The following is a 17,166-nucleotide window of genomic DNA, read 5'->3' as shown; positions in this document are numbered from 1 at the left end:
CAGTCCTGCCAAATCTTACTTACTAAGAAGGTGACTCATTCACTCGGGAGCAGTTTTTAAGGCAGCTTGTAACATCTTTCTCATTTGGCATGGAGGATCTCAATGCGACACTCACAATCTCACTCAATTATTATTTTTTTTAAATAAAATTTCCTTTCATTCACATTGTCACTCAGAGTTGTATGTGAGTGCCAAGAGCTGGACAGACTGAAACGCAACAAATTTGCTGTCCCAGGGTGAGCAGAGATTTTGCCTGCAAGAGTGAGCTGAAGAGTCCCTGGGTTTTTCTGGAGAGGAAGGCAAGAGCAGTGAGGACAAGAGTGGTCCAAATAACCTTACCCCTTTTTACCAGGACTTACGGCAGGTGCCACCTTAGTGGCATGCCCTGGAGCGCGGGGTTGGAGCCAGCAGCAGAGTGGCCAAGCACAGGCAGGAGCTGCTGTGATCCTGAAGGCATGGTGTCCTGGCTCCAGAAGTTTAGTGTGTGCAGGAAATCCTCAGGTTTTGCTGTAGAACTGATTTTGGGGAGGAGGACATGTTAAACTGAGGCAGAGGAAATGCTGGGCTGTTAGCTGGAGGCACATCACCTGAAGCTCTGTTCTCCAAACCCCTGGGGGGAATCCTGACACCATTGAGTTAAAGAGGAGAATATGATGCAACACTTCCCAGTTAGGACTATTCTAAACTTCTGGCTAGAGAGCATATGCAGGTTAAGCAGCAATATCTCAGCTGTGATAACTATAGAAGTCTGAAGTGAGCATATATGATAATTTTTCACACATTTCCAAGATATCATAGCTCTGAATAATCCAAGTCAAACAATCAGAGATCGTGTCCAACTGATACATGGGTTTAAAAAATTGTAAAATAGAAATATTAATATTATGCTTAATTTTTTCCCTTTACTTTTGAAGTTTCATTGTGTATTTAACTTTATTCTTTCCAGTTTTTCAGCCACTCTGTGAAACTTGTTCACTTCTAATCCTGTCGCTCTGGCAGCTGGATATTTAAGAAAAACATGGAATGTTATTAAATATAGAGTAAAATTGTAACAATCAGCAATACAGTGCAAAAAGTAAATAGATCTTCAATTGAAGACTGCTATATGCAGTGACTAATCTTTCTCAGTTGAGGAGTCAAGAAAAGCTTTACATGATCCCTAGAAGGAAGCATGTCAACTAAGGTCCAGAAATCCTGTTAATTTACAAGTTTAAGTCATAAGCAGCCATCGCTGTATTCCTGAGAGAAGAAAACCCTGTAAATATATTGAAGTTACCAGAATATGCTTTGTTAAAGTAACAGCTACATGTTTTTAAAAAGTGATGATAAATACATCCAGAAAACACAATTTATAAACTGTCCATAGGTTGCAGTTCGTCCATACAGAATCTTTGGAAACCGTATACCAATAGCAAATACAAAAGAAATAGAAAAGAAGATAAAAATTATAGCATTCCCAGCTGATTTCTGTAACATCTGAAAATTCACATTCACATCCTCAGTTTTTGATGTGCTCCCTTCATCTTTCAAAATGAATTTCAGGGATGTTTCAAATGTGTTCTTCATTTACCGTGTGTGCTTCATTTGTGTTGCATCATTGCAGTGGCATATGTGTGGCGTAGAGATTTTAGCCTAGAAAATAAAGATATCCTGGGGAGGGAGCAACCATGAAAGGGAAAAACTGAAAAAAAAAATAGTAATTGGAGAGGCTTGGTGCAAAGGAAGCAGCTTGGATTTGAGAGAGATGCCAGCCTGCCTTTGAAAGCTTGCTGAAGTGTTTTAGACAGTTGGAAACAGAGTTGTAAAGGGGAAGTTTAATCTTCTTAGAAGACAGTGAAATTTAACTGATGCTGGATGAAGGGAAACCTCCTGTGATGCTGTATGGCTAATTTTCACAGGGAAAGTTTAATTCTGTCAGATACTGCAAGACTGTATTTACTGCTTTAGTAAATAGAAATTGCTGCTTGTGAAAATCCATTTAGTAAATGGTATTTTGGAGGGTGTTAGCATTTTATGCAGCACTGAGGCTTCTTTATCCACTTTTTACCTGACCTGCTAAACAACTGCAAATTTTCCTTTATCCAGTAAGGCTTATCTGCATTAAAACCCCTACCAATAGTTAATAAAATAATCAGATAGGAAAAGGCATGGTTGTAAGATGAATGGTTAATGTGTGGAAATTTGTTAAAGATAGAAATATTCTTCCTGCATTTCTGTTAGTTTTATCAATGCATATATAGTGCACAATTATGGTATTCAGAAATTACGTACACCCATATGCAGTAGACTGCATGGTATCTACCAGATCTTTACACTCTAAATAATTTACATTTATTGCCAACCAGAATCAGAGTTTTCCAATCTCAGAGGAAAATGAAGTCTTGTCAGCCCATCATGTTGTCATTATTACTGAATGCCTAGTAACCATTTCCACCAATGTAAAAGTCTAGACATTCTCCCTCTTCTTGGATAAGTTGATTGATTCCTGGAGCCAATTTGCTCAAGATGCAACTGTTTTTCTTGAACTTGATGTAGGATTTGCTCTGGGTAAGAAGAGCAAAGAGAATGCTAGGACTTGTTTGTGCTTTGGGCTAATCTCTAAAGGGTAGAATATTTTATTTTATATACCCCCTACTACTAGTCTTGCTAGCAGGGAGATAGGAGGCGTTTTTCTACCATGGTACTCACAGTGCTTAATTAATACTTGCCAGAACTAAGCCCTGAAGAAAACCACAGATAAGGTTTTTTTGTTCTCAAAAAGAAGAGAAAGGCTGACCAACTACTAAGACCCAAAGTGCCATGAGTAACACAGGAAACACGCAGTTATTTCTGATGAAGATGGCATGTTGATGTTTTGTGTATCTGTGGGCTTGAGTTGGTCATTCTAGTCTTTTACTCCGGAGAGACAAACGCCTTGTAAACTGCAAGATAATGTTGGATAACCGGCCTTCAAATAGGATTAAAAAGCATCATTCGGAACATAGGAAAGCTGTTTCAACATGCAAAATGCACAGAACCATATTGCTTCAGAATATATTCACCTGCAAACAGTAAATATGTATGTAATTCAAATTTCCTTAGTAAGAGTTCATGCACGGCACAGAGCTTGCGTAGCCTGTACTTCAGAGGGAAATACCGTTGAGGCAATTCAGAGTGGCGATTGGTCTAACTTGTATCACTTCTCTAATCTGAAAATCCTATTGATAGGGAGTTGCATCAGAAAGCTGATTTGACATAAAAAGATACGCATTGAACTTGCATATATAGTGTGTCTGTGATACAAGTGCTGCCTCTGTTACGCAGATTTCCCCTCTCAAGAAACAGTCACTTCAAAGTGAATGCAAACTACTGCACTACAGCAGCAGCCACACAAATACACTGCAGCATGTCCCAGCTATTACACACACCTGCCAGGCATGAGGATGAAAAAACAATCAGCCAGCAAGCGCTGGGGGGGGCAGTGGTATGATATTTTCTGCCAGTTAAAAAATAAAGACCTAGGATAGGGCTGGTGTAGCGTCCGAAGGAAGCCTTTTGCGGATACCAGGCTGTGTCATTACGCTTTTAGCCTCTGTCAGCCCAGAAGGGAAGATGAATATGTTTTCTTTGGATTAGCTGAGGTGCCGCTACCTGACAAACCAGAAATGTCTTCCATTTATGCACACTAAAGTGAGCACTAAGCCGTCCATGTCTTTATCAGCTCTGTGACAGAGATTGCCTATTCTTGTGTTAGCGAAAGCTAGGATTTATTGCAACGTTGTGCGGGAAGAAATTAGTAATCCCTGATGCGGAGTTAAGGTATTTTCTCTTTCACGTGGTTTCTCCATTTCTGCCTTGTAAGCCCCTGGCACTTTGCTGTATTTTAAATGCTGCATTTGGATTTTCAGTTTGTACATTTTCCCTTCTGGTTTTGATCTTCATCGGCAGATAAGAAAGTAATAGATACCAGAATTAAGGGGAAAGGCGGTGAGCACACCCTAAGCTGCAGCAGAACGGTTTAGGGAGGATGGGATCTTCAGATATGGCTGTGGCATCTGGGAACTATAATCCTCTGTGTGAACTAAACATAGAAATGCCAGGGTCCTTATAAAGGGCCCAATTCACAAGTCATGTCATTTTTGCACTGAATAATGGATTTGTATTTGCAGTTAACACCATTTGTGTCAGATAGAAAAGTAAATGCAGTGTCCCGGTTTGCTAACGGTTCAGACTTGGGACTGTGATGTAGAGTGTCATGTCAGGCAGCGCCTGGCCTTGGCCTCCCCTGATTTATGGCTTGGGAACAGCTTGTTACACTCCCAGTGTGGGACTGGGTGACGGGACTCAAGAAAGCCCCACCTTTTCCTGTGCCCTAGCAGCAGATTGCCTGGTCTGCAGAGTTCTGCTGCATCCCAAGTAGATTAAATCTTTATCTAAGAATCACAGGGTGGTGATAGTGCTCTTAAACAGGGGCTGCTATTAAAATGTCAGCATTGCTGTCAGTCACCACCTAGTACCGGAGTGAACGCTGTTTCCCCTGATACTGAGAATGGAAAATAGACAGGTTGCTACTTAAAGTGAGCTATTGTAAATGAGGAGCACAGATTTAATCCTTACTGATACGGCTTATTATCCATCTGTAAGATTACAAATGTATGTTGTATTACTTCAGGGTTACAATGACCTCTAGATTTCATGCTTCCGGATTTTACTACTTCTTATGTACCATTATGTTTTTATTCCATTTTCAGGAAATATCAAGGCTTAGTCATACATGCGAAAGAAAATGTAAAGTTGCAGATAATGAGGTAATTGTCCGTTTTATGAAAACTTTAGGGCTTTGTCTTGTGCGCATTGTGCAAAGTGGCAGATATTGATATCTTAACTAATTATTCAATCAAGGATTCGGCAGATCAGTCAATGGGAACGATGTACAATGGACTAGAATTGATCCCACTTCATTTCCCATCAATTGGCAGAGCAAATGGTAGTTCAGACGATAAGTTAGGATCATTGCCAGTCATTTTTGGGCTCATGCCTTATGGTTTTTCTTTTTCTTTTTCTTTTTTTTTTCCTTCCAAGCAAGAAGCCCTAGACTATTTGATGAAAGTGAATGTCCTCTGATGTTGGTGAATAAAGCGATGCAGAGTTTTTGTAGTCTCTGAGGGACATGAGACTATTTCTGGTTCCATAATTGATGCTGCTGCATAGTCCTATAATCACCTAACCTTATTGAATTGTCCCCATGTGAAGATTTGATTTCAAATTTAGTAATCATTATACATCATTTATTTTCACATAGATTACAGGTTCATCTGTAAAGTGACAGAATTTCATCCCAGAGCTCTTTGAATGTTCAGCTCTTCACTTTTACTCCTTTTGGATACGCTTGTGACACTTCTAACTTGGTGATTTACTAGCAATTAGTAGGCTTCCTTGACAGATTTATTGTAGCCTTCCAAAGTGTGATGAATCAGGAATGTGGTTACAAAGAAGTGGTTCCCTAGGACTTTTATTTAATACAGGAACATGGAGTTAGATCCTGTGAAGAGCTTTGGTGTGCAAAGCAGGACTTAACCCAGTTAAGGCTCCACTCCTAAACCTACATGTAAAATTGCAGTTTCAAAAAAGTCTTTGCTTAGCTGCTGCCTGACCCTGAAAGCATGTAAACCAAGCCACTGTTCCCTCATTTGCATTTTCAAGTGACCTACACTTCTTTTTTCTACATGCCTGTATAAATCTTTTTCCTGTAGAAGGCTGCTAAGGGGCTGGGAATTAGTATTTCTTTCTCCCAAATGCTTTTTTTCCACCATGCGTTCATACGGCCAGCGTGCCCCTAGACACGGTGCTGCAAGGGATGGTGGCATCTACCCACGGGTGTTTCTTCATGACCACGGCTGGCTGGGTGGCAGTTCTGACGGGGTGTGAGGTGTTTTCTACGCATTCCAGTTTCTGGGGTTGTGTTATTTTTGTTCCTGTTGGAAAGGTACCGTACTATTTAGCTTTTGGGATGAGGATTCCTTTGGAAACGGTGAATATTCAAAAATAATCTGGTTGTGACAGGACCAGACATTTTTTCATTAACAAGCTTTCTTTTGAAAATACATTGATCTGTTCTTCTTATTTGCTTTCCCAGATGCCTGTTGCTCAGTACTGATTGAAGAAAATACCTCGGTTTTGATGTTAAATCATCCACATACTAGACAAACACATATTGAACCAAAATGAACTATTTTTAATACCTAATTTTTTTAATTAAATGCAAATGTAGCATCCATTGCATTCTGTTAAGGCAAACAAAACCCCAGCACATTTAGCATGTTAAAAAGAAGATTTTTACTCTCTTCACAATGTTATGCAATAATTAAAAGGAAACCAGCTAAACCTTCAGAACCTGTCCCCTTCTATGGAATGTAATTAATTTCTGTTTGATTATAATAGTAGGGCTGTAGTGTGGTTATTATTTTTGAGGGGTAGAAATCTTATACTGTTGCTGTTTTTTTGTTTTGGGGTGACAGAAAGGGAAGGATTTGAACCATACTCCAGCTGTAATTAAATGCTGACGTATCAGTGGAGTTTGGCTGCTCCTTTCTTCAGATGTGGGTTTCCAGGACAGAGGCTCCTCCCGGCTGTGCTGTGCCAGCCGGGGTGCAAGGGTTTGTCCTGGCAGGATGGGTTGTTCTCCTTGGATGCGCAAATCTGGCCTCACCCAGTGCAGACACTGACATGCTCAAGGTGAAATTCCCATTTTTATCACCCAGCTTTTTAGGATGTCGGGGTGCCAGCTGTCCTCAAGGGCTCTCCCTTGCCAGCAATTTGGACACCCATGGTCTCACCAGGCCTGCGACCAGGCAGGCCAAGTCAGGATTATGCTCTCATGCCATCTCCTGGCAGATTGTCACCATGTTTGCCTCTTCTGCACTGTCCGTGTTCCCTCTGCCCTGCCCTGTCCTCTGCAGATGCGTTTGTCACAGCGTGCCAGCCCCGTCAGACCAGTGGGACAGCCAGTGGGGCTGCTGGTGGCCTTGTGTGGCCATGGTGGGGGATCAAGAGGACAGCGCAGGTACGGGGACACTGCTGGGGGTGCTGCAGCCCTTGGGGAAATACCCTGCCTGAGAGTTGAAATTGCAGCTCTAGAGAGGTCTAGGTTTGTCAAAAACGCTCTTTAGGTGGGTGGGCATTATTTGAGGCAGTAAAGCTGCAGAGATGACCTACATGGCCAGTGCAGAAAAACTGCTTTAGAATATGCCTAGTGCTCTGAAGAAACTGTTTGGTGGAAGTTCATTCACGTGAAAGAGGAATCCTGGGCTGCAGCCAGACATGGTACAGAGACCTGAAAATGCTTACAGAATTTAAAATTTTCTGCTGACAGGTATCAGTTAGATGTCAAGGAATTCCTTAATGGCAATTTGAATCGATGGAAGATTAAGAGAGACTTTGAAAATCCTCTGCAGCCTAGCACTTCTTGGTCATGCCGCCATGTTCCCCTTTTCACGCCTCCATGATCACCGCCACCATCACTCATGTTAACATAGCATTTGGGGCTGAATTTTATGTACATTCAGTGTTGCTAAAGAAAGCAATACCATCCACCTGTCTTCTTTATTTTTTATTTTTTCTTTTCCTGCCTTGGTTTTATTTCTCTTTTCTTCCTGTTGCCATTGTGTAATGGATGCAAAGAGATGATCCAATAAAAAATACTTCTCCCACAACCCAGGAAGAAGTGACAGAAGTGAGCAGGAATTGTTTAATGTCACCTCTAGGTAAAATGCACTTCGAATGACACACGCGTCACATCCAAGGAGTTCAATTTAAGACTAGTAATGTAAAATAAAAAGCAGATAAAGTGTGTAAAGCACCCACAAATCCCCTGGGACTCAGGTATTCTGCATTTCAGCTCTTTGCAGGAAGGTTTTGTCTCAGCTGCTCTTCACTAAAAGATGATTTTTTTTTTCCCCAATTTCTATGGTATCTGTTTTTAAACCTACCTTGTGCATCCTCTCTGTGGCACACCCTTCTACATTTCAAATTCCTTGACTAAATGCATTGAGTAACTGTGGATTTAGGTTATATATTTCCCTGGTTACAGATAAGCTCCATCTTTAAGCAAGCAATATTACCGAAGAATGTTAGCCAAGTGCCTGGGAATCATACTTCACACAAATCAGTTGATGATAAACCATAAATAAATCCATTTATGTGCCACAGACACAAGAGATGGCTCAGTTATAAATGCCTTTGAAATATATAGATGCAGAAATAGCCTTAACTCTACTTCTAGCAAGGTGGGCCCCCCTCTCTCCCTGTAATTAGCTGACTTCTATCAGCTCTTGCCTCGCTCAGTTTCTCAAGGGCTCCCTCTTCTCATTGGTGCTGCAGCCCAGCGTGCTTGTTCGGAGAGAGACCTTCCTTTCTCTCCAGCCAGCCTTTTCCTCTGGAGATTCCAGTTAACCTCACCCTTTTCACCCAGACTTATTTACCTCTAACTTATTCAAAGGATAATTTTAGTCTTCTGTGCTTGTACTTGATCGTCTAAATAACCCCCAGTGGTAGGTGAATTTCAGTGCTAAACGTTTCCATCCACCGAGTGTTTGATTTCATATTAACCTGCACACTGACAAATAGGCTCAGTACAAATATCCTGATCAGACAAATGTGTTTGTTTATTTTTGTCTTATGATCAGGACTGTGATAATAGTAAAATTTGGAAATTTGGCATGCTTGTGACCCTTAAAAAAACCCCACCCCAAATTCAAAGAGCAGACCCCTGAATTAAGAGGATTATTTTTCAAATTATTTGTAATCCAAAACCAGTTAAAGTTATAGTGATACGTAGTTACAGATACAGATTTGTAAACATCCATCTCCACGATGTTTTCCTTTCATCAGGTTTTAGTCTAAAACTAAATATACAAATACTTTAGTCCAAAACACCCTCTCTTTTTCTTTCCTATGTATGTGCATGGGAGAAATTCACAGTGACTTTCTGCATCCTGTAGCCATTGGATGAAATGGATGTTTTGGCCAGTCTTGCTGCCAGTAACTGTCCAGTATCTGTCTTTAGTGTCAAAAAGCCCGTGATTCTGGAGGCTGCCTTGGGATCGTGCTGCAGAGGTGGTACAACTGTGCTTTGCTGAACCTGATATATCATCAGAAAAACATTTTAAACTTAGATGCAGTATCTTTGGACCTTCCCCCAAAATAATAATCTGATTTCATTCTGTAATTTCTGATGTGCTGTTAATAATAGAGGGACAGAAGTAAGAGCATATAGAGCAATCTGGGTTAACATAAAATAAGCTGATGAAGATTACACGAAGCTAGCCATATGAAAATGAAAAGGCCTTAGAGAGCACCATGAGGCTGAATGTTTTGGACATTTTTTGAAACAAAGACCTTTGAACAAAATTTTTGAACAAAGACCTTTCAGAGGAATGAGGAACCTTATTTTCCTTGTCAATCTACTTCAACAACGTAGAGAAAAAGAAGAAAAACTATTTTTAGAGAAAATTCTCTGTGGCGTCAATAATTTTCTAAGCAGACATTTGATCTTAAATTTCATCTGGCCTGTTATAGGCACTCGGTGTAGTGTGTTCAACTTAGGTAAAAACTGGATGCCATTGGAAAGGCTTGTCTGTGTCCTTGCTATTGCTGTCCCATTATTGCCTTGTAGCAATAATAATCGTAGTTAGAATTTAGATGTATTTGGGTGCACCAAATAGCATCACAGAAAGAAACAAGTGCTTGAATTTGAAAACTTAGACGCAGACTTTAAGGATCAGTGATGCTCAGCTTTAAAGCTAGGTTAGATAAAACAAGTGACCCCATAAAACTTGAAGCTCAAAAAAAATCTTGCACAGTCATGACAGGTGCAAGAGAGAGCAGCTGAGGGCATAGTTCTGTGAAGCATTTAAGCTGGAAAGAGTTGCCAGAACATACCAAAGCAGATGAGAGAAGCTGATGTGAAAGCTTTCTGAAACAAAAATCCAAACTGTCTTAATACCTTTGCTGTAGCCTGTTGAAATAATTCCTGTTTTTCTGCCACTTCCATGATAACAATTTGCATAGTTAAGACACCATGCTCGTGGCTTTATTGTGTCTTAGTGCAAGTACTTTAGCTGCGGAACAAAAGTAAAGCAGTTTGATGTAATATGGATGTCTATTTGCACTCCTTTTAAGATAAACATTAGGCAATAACCATTTCTTTAGAGCCTGTATATTGTTCATATGATGCTCTCTCTTGTATAACAGCTCATGTTCATCAACATGATACATTCCTGCCCCATTTTCCAGTTCTGTGTTTCATTGAGGATATTCTTTTCTTTCTCTGATTGCTTTTTCTTCTTAGACCATTGCTCTAGTTGATAGCTTCAGGTTATCATTGTATCCTATCTCCCTCTCCAATAAGCCTATGATTGATACTAATCTTCCTCATGGGACACGTTTATAGGATGCAGGATGGAAACTACTCTCTAAATCTTAGCTTTATATGTGCTGACAATTTGCAAGGTTGCACCTTATATTCACTTCAGGTGGCCTAGGGGAAAACATCAGGACCCGGTAATCATGCTTCCAAATAAGAAGAGAAATGTGCTCCATATACTGAAAGTTATCTTGCTGTTCAGTCTCCTGTGCTGCTTCTGCTTCTATTTTATGTGACTGGAAAGAGCTCGATTTTTATAGGTGGTCAATGTCCTGTAACCAAACTCATGCCTTTTCTTCCCAGTGAGAGGAGCCATATTTTAATTAATCTAATGGAAGCTTTGACTAGCAGGCAGTTCCCTGAAAAAGAGTTAATGTGCCGGAAAACACTTCACACAAGCAGAAGACTCTTCATTGACTAATGTGCTTAACGGTACTTTTTCCAAGAAAATTATCCCAGTGAAAGCTTTGTAGAGTGCATTTGTTTCTTTATTTTTCTTTTCAAAACAGCCTTATGTTTTGAAATTGAATTAGATATGTCTGAGGACCTTTTGAAGATAGAATTGTTTTATTTTTACTACAGGTTTTGCAGATGCCCATCAGTACAGTATCATGGAAAACAAAATATTCCATTCCTTGGAGGAATAAAACCTAGGGTGCTGTGATCACTAGTGTGATGAATACATTTGCTGAAGTTTGGCTATTTTACTGTTTCTACTTATCAAATATCTGAAGGCACAGTCCAGTTGTATAATTAACTCTGAAGAATCAATGGGAAATGAAGATGCTAATGTTTCTACAGCATTTGCATATTCAAGCTCTGCAGCCCAAGAAACAAAGAGAAGTAATAAGAAATTCATTTGTTTTATCTTTTATCTTTTCTAACAGACATGCATTTATCTTTATGAACAGACTTGCCAGACCTTTTCTGAATTGCAGAGTTTTGCTGCAAGCGGTTGTTATTTGGATTTGCATAAAGATTAACAGTGTTGGGCAAGTGGTATCTCCTAACCCTTTCCGTTTACTTGTGTGGTATCAGTCACTGGAGCACAGTTTGGAAGGCAATCAGTGCTTTTAGTTCAGTGGATAATGCAGCTTGTTTTCATGGCAGATTCTCTAACCTTCCAAAATTATAGTCCAAATATATTTGCTCTCGTCACCTGCTAGTGTGTTAAAGAATGAAAGTTTATGAAACTTGAGGGGAAAGTCTGAGCATGCAGAGTGTAGAAATTAAGCTACACTCCCTATCTGAATGTATGTGTGAAAATGTCTTGGTCAAAGCAAAATCATCTCTTAGATCAGAATTCGGCACTACAAAATCAGAACTCCCAGAGACTCGGAAAGGGCATCTGCCACAGCAAGTGGAAGTTCATTGAAGTTCAAAACTCTCCTCACACTTTAAGTGTTTCAATCTGTTTGTTTTGTTCCAGTCTTTTATACACAGAAGTGTTACTTAAAATATCCCAATAGGCATCTGAATGATTTTTACTCTTCAGAGAAGACTAGTTTGAGAGCATCATTTCATAGTGTGTCAGGTAGATGGGACTTCAAGAATACCAAAGCAAACTCTTTGTGCTAGTATGTTTTTTCATTTTTGGTTCTTTTCATATTATTATGAAAGCGGTGTTCCAACATCAATATATTACAAAGCACAATTTATCAGGGAGCTTGCGTTATTTTCACAGGATCCTGTCTCCCAGAGAACTTGTGTTGTGGAAATCACTTCTGAAGTGCACAGCTGTACTTCACTAATGAGACAGCTTGAGCCCCACAGCTTGCTGCACTGACTTACGGAACAGACGTTACTTCGCAAATGTGAAGCTTCGGGGTTTCTGTTCTGCTTTAAGGTGATTGCTGGGAATTTCTCAAAGAAAAGCCGATTTGGCCTTACAATCATCAGTTGTCTATGGAAAATATTAAGAAAGGAGGCACACTGATAGGAACAATATGCATAGCTTGCTCATGAGGGACGGATGTAATAGCAAGAGAAGCTTTATACCTGAAGCAGTGCTGAGTGAGGGAGGCTCACAAGAGGTGGAGTGCCAGCAATGGGCTGGGGATGCCTGGAGCTCCTGCAGAGCCTGGGGTGACAGGGAGGTTATCCTCGGAGCCTCTGGGAGAGGAGAATGGGGAAGGAGCAGCCTGCCTAGTGGAGCAGTGGTCCTGAGCCAGTGCCTTGCGAGAAGTCTCAAAGCTGCTCAAAGCTACAAGAAAGTGAAAAGTTAGAACTGAAGCTGTAAGGACAAAACACTGTATTAATGGCAATGCATTAATTACTCAGTGTTGTTGACAGTGGCTGATGACCCAGCAATCAAGAACGAGTGATAAGTAATAAATTACATTGAATGTGGGGTGAACACGGGGTTCATTAACATCACATATGAAATGGTGATTACATTCTGTGCACAAGGCAAGGAACTTGAAAAGCAAATACTGGGGTTACGTACAGTGCGTGTCACAGGCTAGCTGTTCTGCTTAGGCTGGGCACTATGGGCACTGGGTAGGGGAGACGTGATACTCCTACCACTGAAATTATCTGCTTTTATAACAAAAAAAGAGAAAGCTAGAGTGCTCTGGGATAAGCTCACTTCCTTCTGAAACAGTCAGACTGTCTCTTGTAGTGCTTCTATGGGCACTGGGTAGGGGAGACGTGATACTCCTACCACTGAAATTATCTGCTTTTATAACAAAAAAAGAGAAAGCTGGACTGCTCTGGGATAAGCTCACTTCCTTCTGAAACATTCAGTCTCTTTTAGTGCTTCTGTGTGCTTTTTCAACCATTAATATAGCCCTGTACTGAATTAATTCAATTGAACATACAAACAGTTTTGCTTTCCTGTACATCAGTCTTCTTATTTCTACCATTGCTGTTTCTTTAGCAGTCGGTTTGGGAGCTCTTGCAGAGGAGGTTGTTGATTCAGTAATAAGGTTCAGGTAGTTAATACAGAGTGAAGAAGCACTATAGCTTTTCATTCCAGATCCGACAGAAGACGAGCATGCTGGTGCTGGATAATAGAATGCTGTAGAGGTGCTGTAGTGCAAGAGAAAAACAGAGCTGTCAGGTAACTTACTGATACTTTTCACTTTCAGTCTCAAATGCTTAGTTACAGAATATCCAGGAAGGAATTCAGATATTCTTGGAATCTCTTGCTCTCTCCCAATATGCTTTGATGTCATCTGTAATATTTCCAAACTTATCTATGATGAATGAATGCTGGTGTTCATGGACTGACTTGCTGAACTCAGTAATGAGCTATTCCTCACTGCAGAAGATTTTGTTGTTGTTGGCTGGGTCATCGTTGCCAAGATAAAATCCTCTAGTTTTTATTTATAGGAGGGAAACTTTTATACTACTGATAACGGAGTGATGTGAACCCAGAGGTCTTGAAAGTAGGTCATTAAGTATTTTGTATAAAGAAAAGTGTGTTTTCCAGTGTTCCCAATTTTACTGGAGGGAATTTTCTTGTTTACTAAATCTTGGCTTTAAAATCACAAGTTTCTATAAGCAGGAAAAAAAAAAGGCATTTGATTTCATCACAAAGAAAATAATTATACCTAAGGGTAGCATATTTTGAATCAGGAATAATGCTTTTCCATTGATTTTTTCTGAGTAATAAAAAGTGTCTGAAAATAACATTTTTTCCATCATTGGACAACACAGATTTTAAAGTCAATAACAGACCAGATTGCCTCCAATTGGAAAATACGGAAGCACCTGTGGCATTGGTTTTTGTTTCTGTTGGTTGGCATTAAACAAGTCAGACGTATATGATACCGCAGCAGTACCTGCTGGGCTATCATCTCTGTAAGTGAAAGCTGCCAGGAGTCCGTCTGGCCTGTGATCCTTAGGGCAGTGCAAGGTTGCTCCCGTTTGTTATGGCCACAGGGTGCTGTTACGGGGTTACCGGCGCCTGGCAAGGTTCACCTGCTCTCTTCATTCCCTTGGGACAGCCCATCTCTCTCAGAAAAGCACCGGCAGTTTGCCGCCTTCTGGGGTCCTAGCACTGTGAGCTTGCTGTCTTGTAACCTTTACTCTCCCTCTGCCCACGTGTATTTTTAGGTGACTGGCACTAAGAGGTAATTTAGGCAGTTTATTTCACTGCTACTTGCCTCGTTCAGTGTCTAAGTGCCCCGAGTGTGGATACAACTGGCGGGTGCTGTAGCAGGAGCCACGTGCTCTGCCGTGTCGTGCGAGGTGCTGGACATGTAGTTCGAGTGCACATGAAACTGTGGCTGCAAACTGACAACGGAATACGATTAAATGTCATCAGATTTTGCATGTGTGCTGTTACATTTCAGTGTACTTAATAAAGATTCCATAAAACTCACCTACCTCTCACACTATCCCTTTTCTGTGCATTCCGTGCATTTTGAAGCAAGGCTCATGAGGTAAGGATTGCGTTGCTTACCTAAAATATAACTCATATGTCATGAGCTTGCTTTTTTTTGGTTTGCTTTTTTTCCCCAAATATCACTGTAATAATTACTGTAACAGAGAGCTTTCTGTGAAGTTAATGTTCTTCTGGCTTAATGGCCCCTGGTTATTCTCAGGCCATCAACTTTTCCCAGCTGGTCATCAATCCCAAAGAACTGCCTTGTGCTTCCATTATTATTGCTTAAGTAGATGACATTTCTGGTGCAACCGTTGCCTCCCAATGAGATGATATTACAGCCAGTAGCTTTTTTCCCCCCTCCTTCCTTTCAGTATTGTCAGAGCATTATAAACAGCTGGTATGAGAATGTTGTGGCTCCTGGCTGTGAATTCGTCTGACAGTTTTTAGGTGTGAGTTTTGTAGGCTTCAACTGAAAGAATTTGAGTGAGGTGAGTGAAAATGACTTGCCCGGAGCAGCTACATGGGCTCAGCCCCCATGCATCATTCAAGAAGTAGCTAGGCAATACCTGAATGGTTCAGTCTGAAGACTTTTTCCCAGAAGGAACAGTTATCAAACAAGATCTGGGACAGATGTTTTGCGGGGTGTTACCGTTTATCATCTAGCAACTAACATCCCTCTCTCCCTCCCCTCGCAAAATTTCCACAGCTTCGCTGGTGGTCACCCTTGTTTCCTACCAATTGAGGGATTCTTTGGCAGACTTTTACAAGCAACAAGTTGTAGCTCAGTAGGCCAGAAACCAGCAGAGATTTTTTAGGTGAAAGTGTCTTGCTATGTGGATATTCAAACCCATGTGAGTTAACATTGGTGCTGACTACATTTCCTTTAACCTTATTAGCACTTCAAGTTGCTTTCCCAAGCATGATGGTGGAGCAGCTAGTTCACCTCAGAGCCTTTTGCTAGGTAATTCATCAAAGTGGCAGATAAAAGCTTAAAGGAAAAATGCATGTAAATACTGCACTGGGAACCTTGGCTCACAAAGGCATGAACATTTCTACCCATATCATTAGCTCTGGATCACAGTCCATATGTGTGAAAGAAAAGGGTCTTTGTCGTTCGGGGAGAATGGAGGTACAAAGCTTACTGGTTGTATCATTACACAAATTATATAGTTGAGTTCTTTTGTTTTTATTTAAAAATATACTTTATCATTCATTAGCTATTCTCATAGAAAAAAATGCTCAGACTGCAACCACTTATAACCTTCAGAATTCAAAACACATTACTTCAGTAAAGTACTCCCTTGAAATACTAGAGACCAAAGCATTTCCAAAGAGCTGATTGAGATTATCTGAAATGTAGGTTATGACTTATTTTCAGCTTTAAACTGCCTCACTACACATTGATTTAGTAATTTGATTCCTATATACACATGGTTGATGCTAAGTGTAATTATATGTCACCATAACTTCTCCTTATTCTAATAAATCCAAAAACTTTGTACCTGGAGACATGCTAGCTGTGTTTGTGATGGCGCAAACAACGAGCTGCCACGGAGAACCACAGGGTGTCATAGAACCATAGAATGATTTGGGTTGGAAGGGACCTCAAAGATCATCTCGTTCCAAGCCCCCTGCTATGGTAGGGACATCTCCCACTAGATCAGGGTTCAATGCTCCATCCAGCCTGACCTTGAACACTTTCAGGGATGGGGCATCCACACCTTCCCTGGGCAACCTGTTCCAGTGCCTCACCACCCTCAGGGTAAAGAACATCTTCCTTATATCTAGTCTAAACCTTGTATCTTCTTCCTTATATCTGTTCTAAACCTACACTCTTCCAGTTTGATCTCGAGGTGCTGAGGCCCTTGTTGTTGTCAAAGATGGAATTAGGTTGGTAGTGAGCTCCAGAGCCAACGGATACTGTCACCTCCCCCAAATACAGCAGGACCAGACCATTGCCCCAGAGCAGGAGATGACCACTGTCAACATGGTATTTGTCTGATTTCGAGCCTCTGGAATTAAACAAGCCCCACCAGGAAGGTATTGGAATGCCATTCTTTATAATCAGCAAATAAAATTCTGATGGACATCTTTAGGGAAGAAACTCAGTAGGTCAGAATGATCGAGAACTGAAATAGCCTTCCAAGGAACCGCAGAGCAGTGAGCAACCACGGTTCTTCAGTCTGTTTGTCTTTTTTGTGCAAAGAAAAGATGAGATGCACACTCTGTATGTTCTGTGATCTGATGTTCCTGGATTTAGATGCTGCAAGATAGTGTTTCCTGGAGGAGCACCAAGGCAACACTTCAGTCTCTGCCTCCTGGTTTATTGTATTCCTGTTAAAAAGTAGCACTTTAGGGATACTGTTAACCCTCTGCAGCTTTTTAGTTCTTATGCTGAGCAGCAGCTACACTTATGTACTCCTCTTATTGA

This window comes from Apaloderma vittatum, unplaced genomic scaffold, assembly GCF_000703405.1.
Source record: "Apaloderma vittatum isolate BGI_N311 unplaced genomic scaffold, ASM70340v1 scaffold337, whole genome shotgun sequence".
In the NCBI taxonomy this organism is placed as follows: domain Eukaryota; kingdom Metazoa; phylum Chordata; class Aves; order Trogoniformes; family Trogonidae; genus Apaloderma; species Apaloderma vittatum.
Note: the sequence above shows the minus strand (reverse complement) of the source record.